The 23609-nt window shown below is 42.4% G+C and overlaps 1 protein-coding gene and 1 pseudogene across 2 annotated transcripts in view; one reads left to right on the forward strand and one right to left on the reverse strand.

The window, feature by feature from the left end:
- Positions 1-23609, forward strand: part of ARL15 (ARF like GTPase 15) — a 466036-nt gene that overhangs the window by 13657 nt on the left and 428770 nt on the right. The gene's annotated exons all lie outside the window — the stretch shown is intronic.
- LOC138094598 (asparaginyl-tRNA synthetase pseudogene) lies at positions 5111-6543 on the reverse strand (annotated as a pseudogene).

Raw genomic sequence — 23609 nt, forward strand, 5'->3', positions numbered from 1 at the left:
TCAGTGACTTGATTCCGAAGACCTTCAGGCTACTCTTCTGCTAAGAGCAGTAGTGCTTCCAACGGAGTCTTGGTCCCTGGTGAGAGAGCGGACAGGCTGTTTTAAGGGAGTCTGTCAGCATCTGACTCTCTCTCACGGGCTGTGTCTCCTAGGAGGGGGCGTGCAGTTTAGGTCCTTCAAACCTTCCCATACTAGACTCCCAAGGCAGAGCACTGGGGGTCGAATGTGCTGAGTCCAGAAGCTGAGGATGGCCCAGATCTTCCCAGTAGACCAAAAGCTGGTCAGTCTCAGGCAGCTTCTTGGTTTTGTGAAGGCAGCTTGCTTAGGGCTGGTTTGTCAGAGCAGCTTCCTGCCCAGACAATCACGTAGTAATCTGGATGAATTGTTATTAAAGCTGTGAAGACTGTGTGAGCCTGGCTTCTGTCTGAAGTGACCACAGAGTGTAGTGTTGCACAAATAACTTCTGGTTGGAAAGTTCATCCTTTCCCTCTCACTCTACTCCAAGTCGTCTCTTTTGCAGTCTTCCACGGACAAGCCTGAATTGAGGCTCCCTCCAGGGCTGCTCCAGTAAGCTCACTGGACACTAACTACACAGAGGTGCCCGACCAAGGGGGCAAGCATGCCTGCGATCCAGCCCCCAGTCAGCTTGCCAAGGTCCCCACTGCACACTGGCAGAGAGGTGCTGATGCGCTAGCTACAGCCTTGCCTTGGTTCTCTGTTACTGGACCGAAGACAGTGTGTCACAGTGCAGGGCTGGGTTGTGGGCGTCTTTGTGTCCCCAGAGCCCGACATAGGTACACAAGACGGCTACTAAGTCAGTGGTTGGGCTGAGAGGCTGCACGGAGTAATATTTAAGGGCACGACCTTGGCGTCAGACCCCCTGCATTTGCGTTCTAACTCTGTCACTTACCTACCGTGTGGCCTCTGTGCCTCAGTTTCCTCATATACGAAGTGGGCATAATACTACCTACCACTCAGTTAAAATACATCAATGTGAAAGCATTCAGTAGAGAGCCTAGTACCGTGAGCATGATAAATATTTGCTGTTACTGTATTGGAACTTTCTACATAAGACAAGAACTTAAGATACTGTTGTCACCAAAAAGACCCCATTCTGATTCTATTCCTTTTTCTAATACCAGCTTTTCAAAAATCTTTCTGCCCCTACCTAATAAACATAGTGCAGAGTAACTAGGTTAAAAATACCGCAGCTGCTGATTCTTTGTGTTGGGGGTGGTTCTGTGCACTGGAGCATGTTCAGCCGCATCCCTGGCCTCTATGCCCTTGTTGCTGGCAACACCCAACCTCTCCCCTACCCCGGCCATGACATCAGAATGTCTCCAGATATTGTCAGTGTTCCCAGGGGGCAAAAAACCAATGTAAGAACCTCCAAACCAGACTATTTAGTTTCTCATAACTCAGTATCAGATTTCCAGAAGGAGAGAATCTGGTTGGCTCAGCTTGGCTCTGGGTCCAATTTGATCCAATTAACTATAGCCAGGGCTTCAGGTCATATGGCAGAATCTGGCTGCCAGGAGGAGGGGGCGCACCCTACTCCCAGATAAGAGGGATGGACAGATACTCTAGGAAGGTCTTTCCACTTCCTTAACTCCAGCGAGATGTTCTGGTCTGACTCTCTGTATTGTATTTGTAGGAGGTCTAGGGGGAAAAAAAATATTGCAGCTGCTTATTGATAGGTTAAGTAGCAGCTGTTTCTCATTTGTAGGGGTGAAAGGTCCTGGCATGGCAGAGGGTGGCCCACGTCCTGCCACAGGCTGGTTCTGCTGTTACATAAGTGTGGCCAAGTGAGTCAGCTCACTTTAAGGGGGTAAGTTTTCTGAGGTCCTACTGTAGACTGCACTGTTGCTTGGAACTCTCAACTTCTCTTTTGTCTCAAGCAGTTGAGAGTCAAATTTCTGCTTTTGAGAACTTTTCTTCCCTTACGAGTGTTTCCTAAGAGGCAGCATGTTATAGACAGCAGAGCACTGGGCTGATTTATTGGATAATGTTGTCATTTTGAATGTTTCCTGAATGTGCTTTTTTTTTTTCACGTTCATGTAGAAAACCTCTTGTGATGTTTGAAGTTCTCTTCCTCCCTGTTTTATTTCACATAAAACTATTGTACATCCCTGGTGTTCACCAGTAATATTTCTTAGTGTAAAATGGTTTTCCCCATGATTTATTGGGTTTAAGATGTGTGTGCTAAAGACGTGGTCATTGAGACAGGATTATTCTATCATTCCTGGGCTTCCTTTGGGTTTCCTGACGTTTCAGGGCCCCTGTGAGCTGATCCTGGGCTGTGGGCAGGATTACTTCGTGAGCCTGAAGAGGAGCTGTTCTCTGTCATTTTTGTGGACTCAGGCTGCAGTTTTTCTGCAGTTTTTATATTATTGTGTGAGTGATTTTAAAACAACAGCAGCAATAGCAAATGAATATTCTTTTAAAGGTGAATGTGCATGCAGATATAAAGAACAAATTAGTGGTTACCAGTGGGAAGAAGGAAGGAGGGAGGGGCATGATAGTAGGGGAGTAAGAGTTACAAACGATTGTGTGTAAGCTACAAGCATATATTGTACAACTTGGTAAATTTAGCCATTATTTTATAATAATGTAAACGGAGTATAATCTTCGAAATTTGTGAATCATTTTATTGTACACCTGTAACTTACATAATATTGCATATCAGCTGTACTTCAATTTAGAAAGTCTCTGTGTAGATTAAATCAAAATAAAGAAATTTCAATTAAAAAAAGGGTGGTGGCATTTTCTTGGATTTTCAAAATTAGCAAGGACTTTTCTTTACTAAACAACATTTCAGTCACTCACTATTGATTTGCTTGAAATGAAACATAGTGACTTTAGGTCCTCAATTTTAATTAAGATGTGCAGCCCTGTGTTCAAATACCTAGTTACAGTAGAATAGGATCTGCTAGGTTTTAAAATAATTCCTTGAAGGATATATGCCCAGATTAGTTTTGGGAAAAGTAAAGTCCTATTTCTACCCTCCCTGACCCCTTCCCCATCTTCTCGCTTCTCTTCCTATCTAACTTTCCTCATGCCACAAATGCTTATTCTTTTAACAGTAATTTTATTAATCTCCTTGATTATTATAATTAACACAATAACAAATCGGTCACAATTTGCTATGTTACAGCTTTTAGCAAATAGAAAACTGGCAGGCAAGATAGATCAAGATCTCTTCCTATGTCAGCCATCCGGTGCATGCCACAAAGTAGTAACCGTGCATCAAATCCTGAATTAACCCAGACTTTTGGTCACTCAAAAATAAAGCACTAACAGAAGTAAAACTCACAGTGAACATTCCTGGCTCACAGACAAGTATCTTTCTGGCCAGGTATGCCTTCTAGAACCCAGTGGCCCAAATCAGTCAGGACTTGCTCAGATTTTTTAGTTTTCAGAGGAGATCCTAAATATTTATTGTTATATGGTTTCAAATAATTATTCCGTCGGAAAAAGTGCCAAAGTTTATTTGCCCATAAAGTTTTCCCCCAAAGTGTTCCATTTTTTGTTAAACAGCAGGGAAGGTTTTCTGTGTAATTAAAACCTTAAGAGACTCTGAAAACTGAAACACGGAGAATACAATTTCTGCATGAAAACTTGTGGGGAAGGAACCCTTGTTTAGGAAAGTGAGCCAGGAGAAGGATGGAGGGAACTGATGAGGGCCCTCAGGTGTAGGGGGAAGCAGGAGAACCTGCTTCCTGCACGAAGGTGGCAGCAGGAGAATGTCCAGGATACGATGTCCTAAAGGCCTCTGCCTCTGCCACCAAGCATCCTTAGCAAACGTGGGCTCTCTCCACTTCCTCTCTCAGTTCCCACCTCTGTCAATGTGGCAGCAATGGAGGCGGTATTGTCCCAGGAGAGGAGGGGGTTCTACCGTGTGTTTGCTAGATTTCCACAGAGGGGCCAGGAGATTCAACAGCCTTCTAGTGAGTTTTTTTTTTTTTTTTACATATCTGGTAATAAGAAGTCCATTTTTTTTTTTTTTGGTTTCTTTCAGGACATATCCAGTATTTATCATCTGAAGCTCAGAGAATACTTAGAAAGGCATATATTTCTGTTCAAATACAAAATATGTTTATATTCATATATATATGTATATAAAACTTAGGGGTTTTACATACTTGTTTGTTACTCAGTTCTCAATAAAGATTTTCTGAGAACCTACTATGTATGACAAATTCAGCACAGGAATACTGAGGTAAGATCAAGGTCTTATTAAGAAGTTCAAGGTATTTCTGGGGAGAGAAACAGATACGCAGGTGTCTACAGTGGCATGTGGGCAAGGTTAGAGCACGAGAAATCAGCTAACTGTAAGGAACAAACAGGAAGGGCTTAGGTTTGGCTTGTCTTCGGGCGCCTCACAGAGGGGCACAGGAGTAGGCATCAATTAAGGTTTGTTCAATTAGATGATGTAAGCAGTAGCTCCTTCAATTTTTAGACAAGAAACTTGTCCAGATTTAGAGAGCAAGGTGGAGAAAACCACTAACTGGAAATATGAGTGACTCCCAGTAAGTTCATCTTAGGACTTGCCTCTGAATTTCTTCCATCAATCAAATACATTCATTCAACAAATATTCACCAGGCACCTGCTAGGTACAAAGCACTTGGCGAGGTGCTGGCTATGAAATGATGAACAGCATGGAGAGGCTCTTGAGAAGCCTACTAAGTCACTGTACTTTGGAAGCAGTGTCGGAGAGATGCCCTTGAAATTCACATTCAGTAACAGATTTCAACAACAAATTACGAGTTGAACTCATAGTTACTTCTCATTCCTGAGTTTTTGCTCTATGTTCAGGCAAGGCTGAAAAGGCTAATTTAAAAGTTCAATTTATGAAAGATTTTAGAGATATTTAGGGGAGAAAACCAGTTTGGGAGTTATATTTTAAGGAATATTTCCCTTTTGTCTAATGGACACATTTCCCTTTTTTTTTTTTTTTGGACACCTAATTCATTCAAGGGTTATTTAATGAGTACTCACTATGTTCCAGATACTCTCCAAAGCACTAGACACACAAAGATAAATGCCGTCTCCTTCTCACGAAGCTCATGTTCTCTGGGACAGGGTAGTTTTCCTTAGGCAGTCTTCCAGCTACAAAAGACACGAATGAGTAAATCTTGGAAAAGGGATAACATCCTTGATATTGTCAAATCCTAAGATGCACTGCAGATAGCGTTCAAATCCCATCCCAAAACCTCCATGTGGCACAGATCCAAATCGACGGAGGTCCAGATACCATTGGTAGGCTTCTGTCAGTCCTAATCTGGCCAATCGCTGTTCTAAGAAATGGTATCGTTCCTCTCTGAGGCTTCCTCCAAAGAGTTCTCCAACTCCAGGAACCAGAAGATCAACAGCAGCAACTGTGTGCTGAGGGCCATCTTCATTATCCCTCATGTAGAACGGCTTGAGTGCTAATGGATAATTAATGACAAAGACTGGTATGTCGCCACAGTGCTTCACCAGGTATTTTTCATGTTCAGTGTAGATCAGCACCCCACTCTGGCGTGAAGGTGAAGTTCTGGGATGCCTGCTTTAAGATCTCCACTGCCTCAGTGTAAGAAATGACTAGAAAGTTGTTTTTTTAGCATATGTTCTAATCTGTCCTTTTGGCCAGGAGCTATGAATTTGTGACAGAGTTCAACATCTTTAGGACAATTTGAGAGAACTGTCATTGCTGTAGTCTTGAAGAGGCTCTCCATAACCTGCATGAGATCTTGCAGGCTCTCCAGAAAAGAAATCTCTGCTTCTACCATATAGAACTCTGCCAGGTGCCTCCGGCTCTGAGAATTCTCTGCTCGGAATGTTGGACCAAAGGTAGACACTTGAGTAAAAGCTCCTGACATCACTGCAAGATGAAGCTGTCCTGAGACAGTTAAGAAAACAGGAATATTGAAGAAATTCTCCTCAGGCACCTTTATTTTGCTTGAAGGTTCAACTTGAAAAAGTTCTCCAGCCCCCTCACAGTCATTGGATGTGATTACTGGAGTATGAATATGCACAAAGCCACTGCCCTTAAAGAAAGAATGGATAGCTGCTGTGGCTTCACTGTGAACCCTCAGTACAGAACCCAGAACATTAGTCCTACACCTGAGGTGAGGATATTGTCTCAGATATTCCAGAGGATGCCTCTCTTTATATTTAAAAGGGAAAGCCTTGGCATCACAATTGCCAACAACTTCAATTTTTTCTGCCTTCAGTTCCACATTTTGCTTTTTGGATGGACTTTTTACCAACTGTCCTTGAACTTCCACGGAACTCCCAAAAGCCAGTTCTCTACTGTCAAAGCTTGAATCTGCTACAACCTGATGGCTTTCCAAAGATGACCCATCATTTATGTGCAGGAACACGACTTCCTTCTGGGAGCGGATTAAAGGAATCCATCCCTGGACCTTAACGCGCTCCCCGTTCGCGCTCTGGACCCCCAGAGCGCCCCGCACGCTCACTCTGGCTGCAGGTCTGTGCCTCGGGCAGGGAGCTGAGGAGCAGGAGCGCAGGGCTCGGAGCAGGCACCGCGCCCGGAGCATCGCGCGGCCGCCCCAGGCCCTCCTCGGGACCAGCCCTGAGGCCAGCGCGAGCGGGCTCTGCCGGCGGGGACCCTCTCTCCTCCCCTCTTCCGGGCCGCAGCCCTACACTCCAGCGCTCCAGAGCCCCCCGCGGGCTTCCTTCCCCTTCATGGGCCTCCGTTCGGTCTCCACAGGACCTCTGCTTCCCGAAAGGGCGGAACGGAGACCGCTCATTCAGCGGCGAATGGCGACGAGAAAGCGCTCCCTGTGGGCGCGGGGCAAGAAGTCCATTTTATTACTGCCATGTCTCCATGGAATTTTTGAGTGCATCTAAAATAAATTCTGCTTCAAGTTACAGCTTTGTAGTATTGAGAGGAACTTAAAAAGTGCCTTAAAATTTTTTATAACTCTGCCTGGAAGGAGGAAGAGAAACCATCCAGGGCCAGGAATTCGTGATGGCTCATGGTGAGTGATCCAAGATGGCAGGGCTGCCCTGTGGCACCTTTGAGCTCCCAGCTGAGGGCCTCCAACAAGTCACTTTTGTGGGGGACACGGCAGCTTGCTCCTCAGGTACGCTCCCAGTGCCCTGCCCTGCCAGTGAAGTCACCTGGTGGACCAGGCTGCAGAAGGTGCTAGAGGTCTTTTGCACCAGCCTCCACTGGGCCCTTCCTTTCTCTACACCCACCTTCTCTGCCTGCCTAGCACCCAACAGTGAGAAGCTGTGGGCACATTGTGGGTGCCCAGGCCTCTCCCACCTAGTGGGATGAGAGGCACAAAGACGGAACACACGTTCATGGGCTGGGGAGGGGGTGACATCACCTTTGACCTCAAACCCATTGCTGTTGGGGGATTTGTAAGGCGTAGAGAGGTGTTTTGGTCTACAGAAGCAAACCCCGAATCAGCAGAAGGTCAGCCACAATTACAGAGTTCCAGATTCCTGACCTGGTACGCAGCATCATACTTTAACCTGCAATTTCAGTTTGATTAGACTGTTATTAGATAGCTTACAAATTTGCTAGGGGAAAAGAACTCTTAGAGCAAATCTTGAAGAGGATGAAGGAGCAGAAAAATTACAGAGATATACATTTATTTATATAATGCCAGGAGAGGCATCATCAAAAAGCTTCAAGTTGAAGATAATTCCATTGACAACAAACTTAAAAACAGAATGATAATTTTTCTGTATTTTGGATAATCTTCAGATTTCTTACGATACCACTGGTGATGCTGCTGAGCCCTGGTGAACAGAACACAGAAAGTGAACAGAGCCAAAGGCCAGCCTTGGATGGACAAGTTGGCGAGGGTGTGGTGGCACTGTTGACAAGTCCAGAGTTGACTGCAATGATGTATTCAAACAAGCCCCGCCTCAGTTTTTTATATCCAGTCTCTCCTGGTTTCTGAACCAGGAGATCTGAGTGAATGTTTATCAGTATGCCTATCAAGCCCAAGCCACTGGGCTTCCCTGCTGGCTCAGACGATAAAGAATGTACCTGCATGCAATGTAGGAGACCTGGGTTTGATCCCTGGGTTGGGAAGATCCCCTTGAGGAGGGCATGGCAACCCATTCCAGTATTCTTGCCTGGAGAATCCCCATGGACAGAGAAGCCTGGCGGGCTACAGTTCATGGGATCGCAAAGAGTCGGACACGACTGAGTAACTAAGCACATGAACCACAAGACAAAACTTGTTAGAAATCAGTGGTCAGTGAACCAGTCATCCTCCTACTGGCTCAGGTGTGTACTCTGCAAGTAGCCATTACAGATGCAGAACACAAATGCCAATAGAAAGGCGTAAAAGGACGTGGACTTTCCTCCTTGGTTCAGACACAGGAAGGTCAAGGCCCATTGCACAAAGTGGATGAGAAAAATGGCCAGGAGTATGCAACTGGGCTAGTGGTTGAAACGCTTGACAGTGCCTGTCAGGAGCAACGGGGCCAGCGAGGGCAGCTCCCATACAGCCTAGGCAGCTCCAGCCAGCAGCCGAAAGGTGAAAAAGATATGTAACAGATATCTTGTCATTTCTCCCCCTTGTGCCTTTGTCAGAAACCACTGTTGATCACAGAACTCTTTCCCTCTGAGCAGGGATGAAGGCTCAGAATTCTCCATGCAATGTATTTTCCATTGTCTGGGCCTGGTATATATAGTGAAACCTATTTGCTGTTCTTGATACAGATAAAAGGTGTCAGATGTGAGCAGGAGAAGGAGATACTTGGGCTGAGCTTAGAAAGGCGATATTTAGACAGATACAGAGGAAGGGGCAGATTGTGTGGGGCTCTCCATGCAGAGAACAATGTGGACAAAGCAACTGGATGGAGTTCTGCTGCTCCCAGGACCAGGGGGTGCTGGCCTGGCCAGAAGGGAGGATTCTGTTGGGTGTGGTGGAAATAACCGGACAGACAGAAGGGTGGGGCTAGATTAAGGGAGAAGTGGCCACGGGATTGGAAAAGGTCAGGTTTCAGTCCAGTCCCAAAGAAAGGCAATGCCAAAGAATGTTCAAACTACCGCACAATTGCACTCATCTCACACGCAAACAAACTAACGCTCAAAATTCTCCAAGCCAGCCTCTAACAGTACGTGAACCGTGAACTTCCAGATGTTCAAGCTGGATTTAGAGAACACAGAGGAACCAGAGATTAAATTGCCAACATCTGTTGGATCATCAAAAAAGCAAGAAAATTCCAGAAAAACATCTGCTTCATGGACTACACCAATGCCTTTGCCTTTGTGGATCGCAGCAAACTGTGGAAAATTCTTCAGCAGAAGAGATCACCTGACCTGCCTCCTGAGAAATCTGTATGCAAGTCAAGAAGCAACAGTTAGAACTGGACATGGAACAACAGACTGATTCCAAATCGGGAGAAGGGAGTACATCAACATTGTATGTTGTCACCCTGTTTGTTTAACTTATATGTAGAGTACATTATGAGAAATGCTGGGCAGGATGAAGCACAAGCTGGAATCAAGATTGCTGGGAGAAAAATCAGTAACCTCAGATATGCAGATGACACCACCCTTGTGGCAGAAAGTGAAGAAGAACTAAAGAGCCTCTTGATGAAAGTGAAAGAGGAGAGTGAAAAAGTTGGCTTAAAACTCAACATTCAGAAAACTAAGATCATGGCATCCAGTCCCATCACTTCATTGCAAATAGATGGGGAAACAATGGAAACAGTGAGAGACTTTATTTTTCTGGGCTCCAAAATCGCTGTAGATGGTGACTGCTGCCATGAAATTAAAAGACGCTTACTCCTTGGAAGGGAAGTTATGACCAACATAGACAGCATATTAAAAAGCAGGGCGATTACTTGTCGACAAAGGTCCGTCTAGTCAAAGCTATGATTTTTCCAGTAGTCATGTATGGATGTGAGAGGTGGACCGCAGAGAAAGCTGAGCACCGAAGAGTTGATGCTTTTGAACTGTGGTATTGGGGAAGACTCTTGAGAATCCCTTGGACTTCTAGGAGATCCAGCCAGTCCATCCTAAAGGAAATCAGTCCTGACTATTCATTGGAAGGACTGAGGCCGAAGCTGAAGCTCCAATACTTTGGCCACCTGATGCGAAGAGCTGACTCATTGGAAAAGACCTTTATGCTGGGAAAGATTGAAGACAGGAAGAGAAGGGGATGACAGAGGATGAGATGGCTGGATGGATATGAATTTGAGTAAACTCTAGGAGTTGGTGATGGACAGGAAAACCTGGTGTGCTGCAGTCCCTGGGGTTGCAAACAGTCAGACAGGACTGAGCAACTGAATTGAACTGAGATTAAGGAGACCTTTGGATTCCAGGGATTTAGACTTTTTCTTGAGAACCATGGAAGCCCCTGAAGGTTTGAGCAGAATAATGACAGGAGAAAAACATGTTTTAGGAATCTGATCTGATTTTTAATGAGCCAGATAGGATTGCATAATGGACTGTAGCAGAGATTCCTGGGTCTCCTGCATTGCAGGCAAATTCTTTACTAACTGAGCTAGGAGGGAAGCCCATTCAGAGACCATTCAAGGCTATTCTGTAGCCAACAGCCAAAAGACGGAGTGTGGCAACATGTAGCGCCCAGAAGGTGAGCCCACCATCTTCAGCAGCATGTAGCACGGAAGCCCAGGTAGGCAGTGAATCTGCCCAGCAGGAACCCCTTGGCCAGCTCCAGGGAGGAGGCAGGTCCTGATGGGCCACATACAGGGTGACAGTGGGGATGGCAGGCACAGTTATCTGAGGTTGGTGCTGCAGCCCAAACTCTGGGCTAGATCTGCCCCGCATGGTTCAGTTCAGTTGCTCATTCGTGTCCAACTCTGTGACTCCATGGTCTGCAACATGCCAGGCCTCCCTGTCCATCACCAACTCCCAGAGCTTACTCAAACTCATGTCCATAGAGTCAGTGATGCCATCCAACCATCTCATCCTCTGTCGTTCCTTTCTCCTCCTGTCAGCATTAGGGTCTTTTCCAGTGAGTCAATTCTTCAAATCAGGTGGCCAAAGTATTGGAGTTTCAGCTTCAGCATCAGTCCTTCCAATGAATATTCAGGACTGATTTCCTTTAGGTTGGTCTGGTTGGATCTCCTTGCAGGCCAAGGGACTCTCAAGACTCTTTTCCAACACCGCAGTTCAAAAGCAGCAATTCTTTGGTGCTCAGCTTTCTTTATAGTTCAACTCTCACATCCATACATGATTACTGGAAAAACCATAGCATAGGCAGCCCAGAAGCCGTTCCACAAATACTTACTGAGAAATGCTTAATTTGGTAGGTACTTGGGCATCATATATACTACAGGGATAAATCTTTCAGTGATTGCACTATAGCCTGTAACATTGAATGTAACACAGTTCTTTGCTTGTGAGAAAACACTGGATGATGGATGGGTTAGATCACAGTGGACAAACTTTTTCTATAAAGGGCTAGCTAGGACATATTTTAGATTCTGCAAGCCATAAGGTGTCTGGCTCGGCTACTCACCTCTGCCATTGTTGCACAGAAGCAGCCGTAGATAACACATAGATGGACGTCACTGTGTTACAAGAAAGCTGTATTAGCGAAAATGGGCAGTAGGCTAGATTTGGCCCATGGATTGCAGTTTGCCAGCCTCTGGACTGCTCCAGGGAGGAAGCAGGATTTGTCTCCTTGGAGAGGTAATATTTCATTTTGATTTTCATTGACAGCAGATTTTTGTACTTGTGGGATACCTCTAAAGAAGGAGACAGTGTGATCAGTGGCTCCGGTTATAACAAGGATGTAGGGTAGTATCCTGTATTGAATCTCCAGGCAGACTGCAATGAGAGGGTCAAGATTATAGGAAGGCAGGTATTGGTTCAGGGTAAGGAGAAACTTTCTTAAAAGATTTATTTATCTGCCTTAAATCAGAAGTGTCAAGGTAGAAGTTGTTCCCCACCTGTCAGGGACATTATGTTATAAAAGATGAAGTGGAGGCAGAGTTCCTTTTAACTCTCTGCCTACTTATCAGTTGGACCTAGTATATCAAGCAATCTCTCCTCACTTTACCATGAGTTATTTGAAATCACTGTGATGTGTACAGGTGGATTTCAAATGTCTTTTCATTTAATTGTTGGAATTCTTTTTTTCCCAACCAATTTTATGCAGAACTCAGATATACAGGACAGATGTGATATCTTATACTTGAGTTTTACAAATTTACACTCTGATATTTACTTACATGTTTAATATATGTATTATATATTATCAGTGAGAGCAATGAAGTTGATTTGATAAACAGAACTGAATTTAGATTGAGATCACTTTTGTTTTGATCCATTTAGATGGATGAGAACTGAAGGTTCATATTCTAGTTCATGCAGTTTGTTTTTTTGTGTGATGTTAAGGAAAGGCAAGACTCTAATGGAATCATAGTTGTAAATGTTACAGATTTTAAAATTTTGTTGTTGTTCAGTCGCTCAGTCATGTCCAGCTGTTTGCAACCCCGTGGACTGCAGCGTGCCAGGCTTCCCTATCCTTCTCTGTCTCTCAGAGCTTGCTCAAACTCATGTCCATTGATTGAGTCAGTGGTGTCATCCTGCCATCCCATCCTCTGTCATCCCTCTCTCCTGCCTTCAGTCTTTCCCAGCATCAGGGTCTTTTCTAATGAGTCGGCTCTTCGTATCAGGTGGCCAAAGTACTGGAGCTCAATTCTAAATTATTCTTCAACCAGAAGGCAGAATATAGGTTTTATTTTAGCCCCCTCTCCCAACCCTCACTGCCCGGGCCAAAAGGAGATCACTCTGGCAGCACTAGTTAATGTGTGGAATGTTTTCTGGTGTGTTAAAATTTCATGTACAGTACATTTGAGTATGTATTTTTTCATTTCAGTCTCTAAGATAACACAAATTAATTAAAAAAAAAATCTCGAATATCCAGCTGCCTCTTTGGAATCCTCCCTGGGGAGCAGACTTGAAAACCACAGGTTTAGAATCAGACGTGGGTGGAAATCTGAGTTCAGCTACTTACTTGCCACATACTGGTAGTCCACGGTTTTCCATCTGATAGATAGATCTAGAGATACCTGCCTTGCTCTGGTTGTGAGGAATGAATGAGATGAGAATGTAAAACGCCCAGCATCCTAATAAATGTCTTTTTTTCCCCTTCCTGTGACTTAAAACATAATCATAGCCCTTCTTCTAAATCACATTATATTTGCCTGCATTCCATTTCAGCAGGTATGGTTGCATTTGCTTTTACTAGAAATTATTCACCATCTTGAAGGAACACTTGACTGACTAGGATCTCTGCCTGGAGAAATGCTGATTATTCTCTCAAAAGTAGTAGGTTTGGGTGGGCTCCTCACCCTGTTTGTGATTCCTGCTTCTGGCCTAAGAGTGAAGAGAAGTTTGGATCAATCTACCCTCCCAGGTGGAGGGTAGGAATTTAAGAGGCTTAGTAGTTCATACAATCAGAGAAAAAAGAGCTCTGAGTGTGCAGACTTGGCTTATTAGATTTTTATGCCAACTGCCCCAGCTCTGTCTATTCTATTTTAAATCTATTTTTATTTATTTTAAGAAGTAAAACTTTATTCACAGATGACATGCTCCTTAGTAGAAAATACTAAGGAAATCAAAACAACTATCAGAACTAGTAAACACTTTTAACAGGGCTGCAAAATACAAGATCAATATTTTTAAAATCAATTGTATCTCTATATAGTAAGGCAGACAGTCCAAAAATTAAGAAAATAATTCCATTAACAACATCACCAAAGAAGAAAACACTTGAGAATAAACTTGTCTGCTGAAAGCTACAAAATATTGCTGCGAGAAGATAAAGAATGTCTAAATAAATTGAGTCAGTTCATGTATTGAGTCAGTTCAGTTGAGGACTTAACATTGGTAAGACAGCCTGCTGTCTAAACTGACTGTAAATTCAACAAGTCTGTTCTCTTTCGAAAGTACAGTAAAGACGTTCATCAGAAGGGCCTGTGTGCACACCTTTGGAGAAGCAAGGATGTGGACAGCAAGAAAAGGAGGGATGGCTTGTGCCACTTAACAGCCAGACTATAGAGATAAGGAGAAAATCTATAAGACTTAGGAAAAGTAATGTCCCTTGAAAAAGAAAAGAGAAGTAGACTGGTCCTTAGGGAACAAGAGTAGTGGGATCTCAGCAAGCCCAAGCTGGGCACAGGTAGCCTTGAGATTTCACAGAAGACCCTAAGTAGGTCCCTGACCATTTCAAATGGGGTCATTTGTCTCCAGCAAGTAAAAATGGTATGGCAGTTCATGTGAGTATCAGGTTTATGGGTATCAGATGCTGAGTAGCTCAAATAAATTGATCCTGAGGCTAGGACCCAGAAGGAAGCTGGACAGGATTCTGTAGGGCTGGGAGGTTGTGGTAGCAAAGTTGAGTTCCATTTAAAATTACTCTTTAACTAACCAGTGATTAAGCAGGAGGTGAAAGGACCTGATTTGTATTTTGAAATCTTGCTGTGGCTGCTGCAAGGAGCCTGGAGTATACAGGGCAGGAGGAGGACCTATTGGTGAAACTCGTCCATGTCCCCGCAGTGGACGTGGGTGGCTTGGGCTGGGTGTCAGTGAGTTTGAGACACTGCTTTGTCTTTGCCAAGCCCTTGAAGCTTGCTTACGTAATCCAGTAAGATTAGTGGTATTGGTGGTGGTCTTTTTTTCTTTCTTTTCTTGCCTGAGGATCAGCTGTTGTAGTTCAGGGTGGCTTAGTAAGTTCTATAAGGTTCTGCCCTGAATGATTTGAACCCAGGTTGGTCTAAACTCAGAGCTCTCACTTCCCTTTTTAGTCAGAAAAACCAGAGGGCAAGTCTAGATTGTCTAATTCATAAACCAATAGAAGGTTTTTTGATCCTTTAAACAGTTTGGCCACACACTCTCCTGAAACCAGTGAATCTTTACAGGCAGTACAGTTTTTATAAGTTATATGGAGCTATTGACCTAGTGAAAGGGCTTGACTATTTTTAAATGTTTTGAGGATTTTATATATAGATTTGACAATATATGGCATCATGCTCAAGGTAGAAGCTTAAAATGTTCAAAGACAGAATTGAAATGATAATTTCTAAGGTTTCTAACCAGAAGGGCAGTGCTAAAAAGTTGTATTTATTTGATTATATCCAGAAGGCAATGAGAGAGAAGGTAAAGGAGGAAGTGAGAGAGAGGGAAAAGTCCATGTTTTGGAGGAATTAAAAAATATAATTTCCTTAAAAATATATGTATATATAATTTCCCTAATAATTCTACATTATTACAGTGTAGTTACAGAATTGCATAATTCTACAGTGGTGCTCCTAAGTGTCTAGTGGGCAATACATTGAAAACTAGATACCTATCATTATAAAACAATATCATGAAATATTAATAATATTGAATATTAAAATGTGATAATTGAATAATAAACTTTTACATAAGGTAGACTAAAATCTCTTTGATTTAAACGTAGATGGCAGTTGCCTGGCTGGACACTAATATGAGATATAGCTAAATAAATAGGTTTCCTTTTTGCCTCTGGTGCCAGGTTTGTGTGAGTAAACTGCTGGGAGCTGAGCCCTCTGCTTTGGGAACATTTCTTTCTTTGGGGAATCTCAGGATTGGAGTCCTGGTTTTCAGTGTTTGCTGTGAGAAGTCACAGTTCTGAAATGAGAAGTCACAGTTCTGGAATGTGGAAGCAACAGGAAGAGACACCAGGGGTATGAAATAAGGCCTGAATCCAGAGTGTGCAGAGAAGCTGATGGGAGAATGCATCCCTGGGGCCCCCAGTGCGCTCGGCCCCTTAATACAGATGCTCAGAGGAATTTGTGTGCCTGGAACCCAGTAAACACTCAATTAAAAAAAATAAACACCAATTTGAAACTTACTGTGTTTCCTCTTATAATTCATTTAATCCTCATAGAACCCTGTACGATAGGTATTACAGTTATCCTCACTTTACTAATGACAAATTAAGATGCATAGAGGTTAAGTACCTTGCCCTGCTGCTGCTGCTGCTGCTGCTGCTAAGTCGCTTCAGTCGTGTCCGACTCTGTGTGACTCCATGGGTGGCAGCCCACCAGGCTCCCCTGTCCCTGGGATTCTCCAGGCAAGAACACTGGAGTGGGTTGCCATTTCCTTCTCCAATGCATAAAAGTGAAAAGTGAAAGTCAAGTCGCTTAGTCGTGTCCAACTCTTCACGACCCCATGGACTGCAGCCCACCAGGCTCCTCCATCCATGGGATTTTCCAGGCAAGAGTACTGGAGTGGGGTGCCATCGCCTTCTCCTAAGTACCTTGCCCAGGGCCCCACAAATAGTAAGTTGTATGCCTGGGATTTGATTTGAGAGAGTCTGACACCCAAAGCTGTGCTCTTCATGACTCCCTGGTTGCTTCTTAATACACGTAGACTATTGAATTAAGTGTCAGGTGCTCTAACTTTTCAAGATAGAATACTGCATTTGCTTATACCAGGGATTTTCTAAGCTAAGTTGCTGAAGGTTTTTCTGAGATTCCTTGTTTTATTGTTAGAATTACCACATCTGGTTTCATAGTAATACCCCCAATTCACTGTCCCCTGCACATTCTATTCTTTTTTTTTCATAGTACCTATCATCATCTACCTTGATTTATTTTTGTTTTTACCTGCCACCCCTGACTAGAGTGCAGCCTTATGAGCCTTGTGTATTGCTTAGTTTTCAGCAAGGAGGTCCCTGCCTGGCACCAAGCAGATGGCCAGTACAGATACATATTTATTTAATGAGGGAGATTAATGTCCAGTACACTGATACTGTCATCTTGCCCATCTGAAGTCCCTGAGCCTTTCAGAAGGCTCCTACCCTTACCACAGGGAGCAGTGGAACATCCTAGTAGCATCAGGAGCCTGGAAGTTGCAATGCTAAGGCTGAGCTTATGGAAAATTCTTCTGCTTAAAGTTAGTGAGAAAGACCTCTTACCACCTTAAAAAATACACTGATGGTCTCCCAGAATCCTCTATACTCTTAGAGGTCTGTCTCCTTAGCAATCAGAATTTTGGCAGACTTCTGCCATGCACGAAGTGGCTGGTGCCTGTGTTCAGTCTCTGGTGCCCAGATCCCCTTTCCTAGGTCCTTAGAGTAGAATACTTGTGCTGGAACCTAGATGTCCATTGGCAGACGAATGGATAAGGAAGTTGTGGTACATATTCACAGTGGAGTATTACTCAGCTATAAAAAAGAATGCATTTGAGTCAGTTCTAATGAGGTGGATGAAACTGGAGTCTATTATACAGACTTCATGAAGTCAGAAAGAGGAACACCAATACAATGTCAGTTCAGTTGCTCAGTCATGTCCGACTCTTTGCGACCCCATGGACCTTAGCACGTCAGACTTCCCTGTCCATCACCAACTCTGAGAACTTGCTCAAACTCATGTCCGTTGAGTCAGTGATGCCATCCAACCATTTCATCCTCTGTCATCCCCTTCTCCTCCTGCCTTCAATTTTTCCCAGCATCAGGGTCTTTTCCAATGAGTCAGTTCTTCGCATCAGGTGGCCAAAGTATTGGAGCTTCAGCTCCAGCATCAGTCCTTTCAGTGAATATTCAGGACCGATTTCCTTTAGGATGGACTGGTTGGATCTCTAAGTCCAAGGGACTCTCCAGAGTCTTCCCCAACACCATAGTTTGAAAGCATCAATTTTTCGGCACTCAGCTTTCTCTGTGGTCCAACTCTCACATCCATACATGACTACTGGAAAAATCTTAGCTTTGACTAGATGGACCTTTGTCAGCAAAGCAATATCTCTGCTTTTTAATATGCTGTCTAGGTTGGTCATAACTTTTTTTCCAAGGAGCAAGCATCTTTTAATTTGATGGCTGCAGTCACCATCTGCAGTGATGTTGGAGCCCAAGAAAATAAAGTCTCTCATTGTTTCCTTTGTTTCCCCATCTATTTGCCATGAAGTGATGGGACTGGATGCCATGATCTATCTTAAGTTTTTTGAATGTTGAGTTTTAAGCCAACTTTTTCACTCTCCTCTCACTGTCATCAAGAGTCTCTTTAGTTCTTCTTTGCTTTCTGCCATAGGGTGATGTCATCTGCATATCTGAAGTTACTGATTTTTCTCCCAGCAATCTTGATTCCAGCTTGTGCTTCATCCAGCCCAGCATTTTGCATGGTGTACTCTGCATAGAAGTTAAATAGCAGGGTGACAGTATACAGCCTTGAAGTACTCCACTACCGATTTGGAGCTAGTCCATTGTTCCATGTCCGGTTCTAACTGTTGCTTCTTGACCTGCATACAGATTTCTTAGGAGGCAGGTAGGGTGTTCTGATATTCCCATCTCTTAAAGAATTTTCCACAACACAGTTTGTTGTGATCCACACAGTCAAAAGCTTTGGCATGGTCAGTAAAGCAGAAGTAGCTGTTTTTCTGGACCTCTTGCTTTTTCTGTGATCCAACAGATGTTGGCAGTTTGATCTCTGGTTCCTCTGCCTTTTCTAAATCCAGCTTGAACATCTGGAAGCTCTCTGTTCTCGTACTGTATATTAACACATATATATGGAATTTAGAAAGACGGTAACAATGATCCTATATGCAAGGTAGTAAAAGAGACACAGATGTAAATAATAGACTTTTGGGCTGTGTGGGAGAAGGCGAGGGTGGGATGATTTGAGAGAGTAGCACTGAGACATGTATATTACCATCTGTGAAATAGATGACCAGTGCAAGTTCAGCGCATGAAGCAGAGCACTTCAAGCAGGTGCTCTGGGACAACCCATGGGATGGGGTGGGGAGGGAAATGGAGTGGAGTTCAGGATGGAGGGACACATATGCACCTGTAGCTGATTCTTGTTGGTGTTTGGCAAAAAACACAATATTGTGAAGTGATTATCCTCCAATTAAATTGAATTAATTCATTAAAATATATCCTTATCCCAAACGAAAGAACACTTGTGCTGGGAGAAGCCTTTTCTGCCCAGATGGGCTAGAAGGTCCCAGGAACTCGACAAAAATATTTGTAGTAGGTTAGAGACATTGCATACATTATGGATTTGTACTGGCAGTCAGAATATTTGTTGAACCAAAAAATACTTGTGCACCAGCTTTACAATTTGCTTGACTTCATTTGCATTCATTTGGTCTTAATGATTAAAAAGTATGATTAGAAGTCCAAAAGATTTGGGTTCAAATTCAGGTTCTGTCACATTACTAGCTGGTATCTGTTTCCCCATCTCTAAACTGGGGATAATACCATTGTAAATCAGAACACATCACACTTCCATTTAACTGTTTCAAAGGACTATCCCTCTTGTTAAGGTGACATTGTCTCAGCCACTATATAAATTAGGATTGAATTGTTCGGAAAATAATGGCTTTTTTTTTAAATTATGAAAGTACGATAACACATTTTTTGGAAACTTGGAAAATTCAGAACGAAGTTACATATAGTTCTACTATATAATTTCTTTTAAGTAGATAAATTAAGATTTTTAGTTGGAGTTTCAGTATCAAACTCTCGAAAATTAATAGAATAGACAGAAGAGTAGAAGGATATAGTAGACCTGAAAAGCACTATGAACCAATTCAACATAATTAAGATTTATACAATTTTCACGCAACAGCAGCGTACAGATTCTATTCAGGTTCCTGTAGACTATAAACCAGGAGACACTGGAACATATGCAGGGGTGTAAAACAAGGTGTAAACATTTCCTGGTCTAAAGGTATTGAAATCATACACAATCTGTTCTGTTTATCACTGTGGAATTGTTAGAAAGCACTATCAAATTTGAAAAAAACCCACATATGGAAAACAGTGGCTTTGACAAGATAAATGTATATTATTATATTTTTCTTAGGCAGGTAAGTCCAGAAGTCATCAGGTCCCCAAGATGCTTCTGTCCACTGTGTGTGGACTCGAAGCTGATGGTTCAAAACTGCTGCCATAGCTCCTGCCATCACTGCTATATTCTAGGCAGCTGGATGGAGAAAGGGCAGGAGAGTATAGCTCCTTCATAAAAGACTTTTGGGACTTTCTGATTGTATTTAATTGACCAGAACTTTGTTACATTGCTATACCTGTCTGCAAAGGAACCTGGAGAATATATCATTGTTTTCCCTCGGATACAGACTTCTCTGCAACTACATTGAGCCATTCCTCACATGCCTGTCTCCCTCTGGGTCCACTTCTGTTGACTTTACCTCCAAGGGTATTCTTTTCCTTTGCTTTGTATATCTTTTTTGTATAGTTTCCTTTATTCATACCTTGGCTTGCTCGTTCATATAGGTTGCTTTGATTCTTCATGGTCATGAAGTTACTTAATACCTTTTTTTGTGTGTTCTTTCAGCTTCACTTCCTACTGCTAACTGCTTTATTTTCGCAGTACTTTTCCACTCATATTTTGGAGAGTAACAATGATTGGTTTAGCTTAACCTAGTTCTTCCTGCTGGGCCCTAACATGACTGTTGGCAAGGCTGAGGATGGACAGCCTGCTAATTTAATCAGCTGTGGTTATCTTGCTTATGGGCCTTTTTATCTGCAAGCGTGTGGAGGCAGAGTAGGCTTTATAACTTGACCGTCATGCTTGCTCCCTGACAAATGAAACTTTTTTTTGGGGTGGGGGGTAGGGAGTTAGAGATAAAGCTTAAAATAATAAAATTTAAAATTAAACATCTTAACATGAATGAATTTTATATAGTGCGTAGACAGCCAACAGTATCAATAACTGGCTGATTGAGCAGTGATTATTTTAAAGGTACAGGAGAATACTTACGGTATGCACCAGTCTCCCTCAAATGCTTGTGTATCCTGTGATAGTTTTTGCTTTTACTCGTGTTATCAGTTTCATCTGGAATGATCTTTTCCTCTTCTGTTAACTCCCTTTCTCCTAACTCCTAGTCTTAAAGACTGCTGGGGCCAGTGGTCCTTCTCCATGAAGTCTTTCTGACACTCCTGTAATGGTGCCCCTACTGTGTTTCTTGGAAACTCTTTGTGTATCGCATACTGCTTAATTTACGGGGCATGTTTATCATAGCACAGGTCTGCTAAATGACTGCTCTTTCCTGAGCTGGAAGACCAGGGTTTGGTCTTATTTGTCATTGTATATTTAACATCTGCCCACCTAGTAATGCCTGACGCGTTAGTGATGTTCAACAAATTTTTTTTTTCTTGGATTAAATGTCTTTTTTCTTTATCCCCAGTTCATGATAAAAAGTAAAAGGAATAAATCTACTGAGGTAAACTGAACTAATTATTTTAATGTGGTAAATTAGAAGGGTATTTTTTTCTTACTCCTAATACTCTTTAATCAGAATTTTTAGAAAGAGAAATATTCTTATATTTGAAATTGAGCCAAAATTCTGCTCTTCCTTGGATATTACACGTGACTTTTAGTGCTGCTTTGCCGAAGATTGGCTAAAATTTTGCTGATATGAAATCTATAGATTCTGATATGACTGTTTCTGCTTATGTTTTGTTATTTTTGCTGGATGACTGTTCAAATCCCTGAGATTGTTTCTGCTAGATTGTTTTTTTCAAATCTTTGCATTGAATTTCACAAAGATATCATGTGCTGAAAATTATTATTTTTTTAACAGGTGAGGGCAGTGATTCCTCTTTGTATTATTGGTTAAACCCTTACGTAGTTCATCTCTGGACAGTTGTAGATTGCTTGGGAAGTAGAGATGCTGTTGGGATGATGGTGGTACTGTTACAGTTGAAAACATTTTGGAAAATGCTGAGAAACCAGTTTGGCTAGTTTGGCTTTAGATGTAAATGTTTCTCTCCAGGTTGATTAACACTATCTTTTTCCCTAATCTGAGGAAACTATACCAGAGGTTGAAGAGCAAACTCCTCCATATTTTGTAAGCAAAAATTCATTTTATTTTGTGAATACAAGTTTGAGTTTTTGAAAAAAGTTAATTTATTTGCCAGTGGGGGAAGTAGCCTTTTGTCTGTGCCAGGGGAGCTGTTAAATAATTCACTGTTAATGTTTTCAGTGTCTACTCTAACAGAAGGAGATGTTGGTTCTGAAGTCGTGGCATTCCCAAGTGTTTGTTTCTGTGTCTGGAGGAGTGACTACAGCATAATGACAGATGTAACCTTTACTTGGAAGATTCCACCCACTCAGCGCCTGGGAGAACCCACGCACCTGGGAACACACTGAACCATGCTTCTCTCTAGTTTCCCAAGTCACGCACCTTTCCCTTCAACCCACTTGTTTTGGGATGCTGTCAAGAGAAAGTGCTAAAAAAATAAAAAAGAAAAAGAGAGAAAATGCTAGATCTTAGCATTACTTGGAAGTAGGTGATGCAGGCATGGGCCTCATTTAAAGGTGGTTTACTGTTCTCCTTCCCCCAGTTCTAACACACACTTCTGATACTCAGAGCATTGACTTGGCTATATTAACCTTTTATTTTCATCATGTGCAGATTTACAGAGGAGAAAATAAAGCAACATGACTGTTGCCTTGGCCTGTATCAGAGTGAAGGATTGCATGGCACATCAGAATGTTTTAAAGACAGCTCTTTTAGAAAAAGAAAATTGGTGTGTTTTTTCATCCCCTGATGGAACAGAAATTTGTTATACTTTGAAATCAGTTTTTCTCCAGACTGTATAGTATTTTCTGCCATCTTGTTGAAGATTTTTTTTTCTCCTTTATTTTCATGCTTTCCTTTTGAAATTTCTTAGGGGAAACAACAGTAAACTGTAAGTAATTGTATTAATTTCAGATTGAATATTCACTTTCTCTTTCTCTGGATTAGACTCTCTCTTTGTTTTTGTAGCCCTGTCTTAACAGAGTTTAACCAGCCTGTGGCTTGCTCTTGACAGCACTTCTTTTTCATACTTTCATCAGATGAGGCAGCAAAGATGAGATTATTCTGAAGACTATTGTTTTTGAAATAGTACTCTTTAGTTCTTCCTCAGGCAAGTCTAGATGGAGATTTGAAAATGCTGATTGATATAGAGGTTACTGGGTCAGACTTTATCTCGGGTAAAGATCCGTTGTTTCCTTATGGGTGATTACTCATCTTTCATTCTGAGCTGTGGGTTAATAGTTAAAATAAGATGGGTTCTTGCCAACAGAGCATGTATATAGGGAAACAATATGAACTAATCATTTGAAATTTATGACCAGTTCCTATAGCATGACCCAAAAATTTTGGTTATGCTTTTAAATATCTCTTTTATTTGACTCCCTCTAATTACAGTGAAGAAGTCTGTTCTCAAGAACAGTACTATTAGAATGAATTTGGAGTTTGAGCAGTAGATGGGCTGCCTGATCTGAGGTCAGATATTCAGGGATAAGGCCGCATTTGTAAGGATTAGAGGGTAGAGAGAGAAGGAGGCAGTAAGGCTAGTCAGAAAAAAAAAAAAATCCCACAAAATAGGTCGAGGGTTTTCAAGGGTAACAATTTTGGCAATCCCAGAAACAGTACTTACACATTTTGGGAGTGTGAAAAGGAAGAAGGATTGGAAAGTAGGTTTTTAGTAGCTGAAGAACAAATAGGTCTCCCTCTGTGAAAGATGAAGCTCTTAAAAAGAGCGCTAAGGACAAGTGCTGGGTCTCTTTGTTTAAGGCACTGGGGACACCTGTTTGTTAAAACTGAATGTTGCCCTGTACCAGTAGAGTTTAGTCAGTTAAGAGAGATGCACAGTGGTCTTTAAACAAGTTAGAGGTTTCT

This window comes from Capricornis sumatraensis, chromosome 18 (genome assembly GCF_032405125.1).
Source record: "Capricornis sumatraensis isolate serow.1 chromosome 18, serow.2, whole genome shotgun sequence".
NCBI classification, from domain to species: Eukaryota; Metazoa; Chordata; class Mammalia; order Artiodactyla; family Bovidae; genus Capricornis; species Capricornis sumatraensis.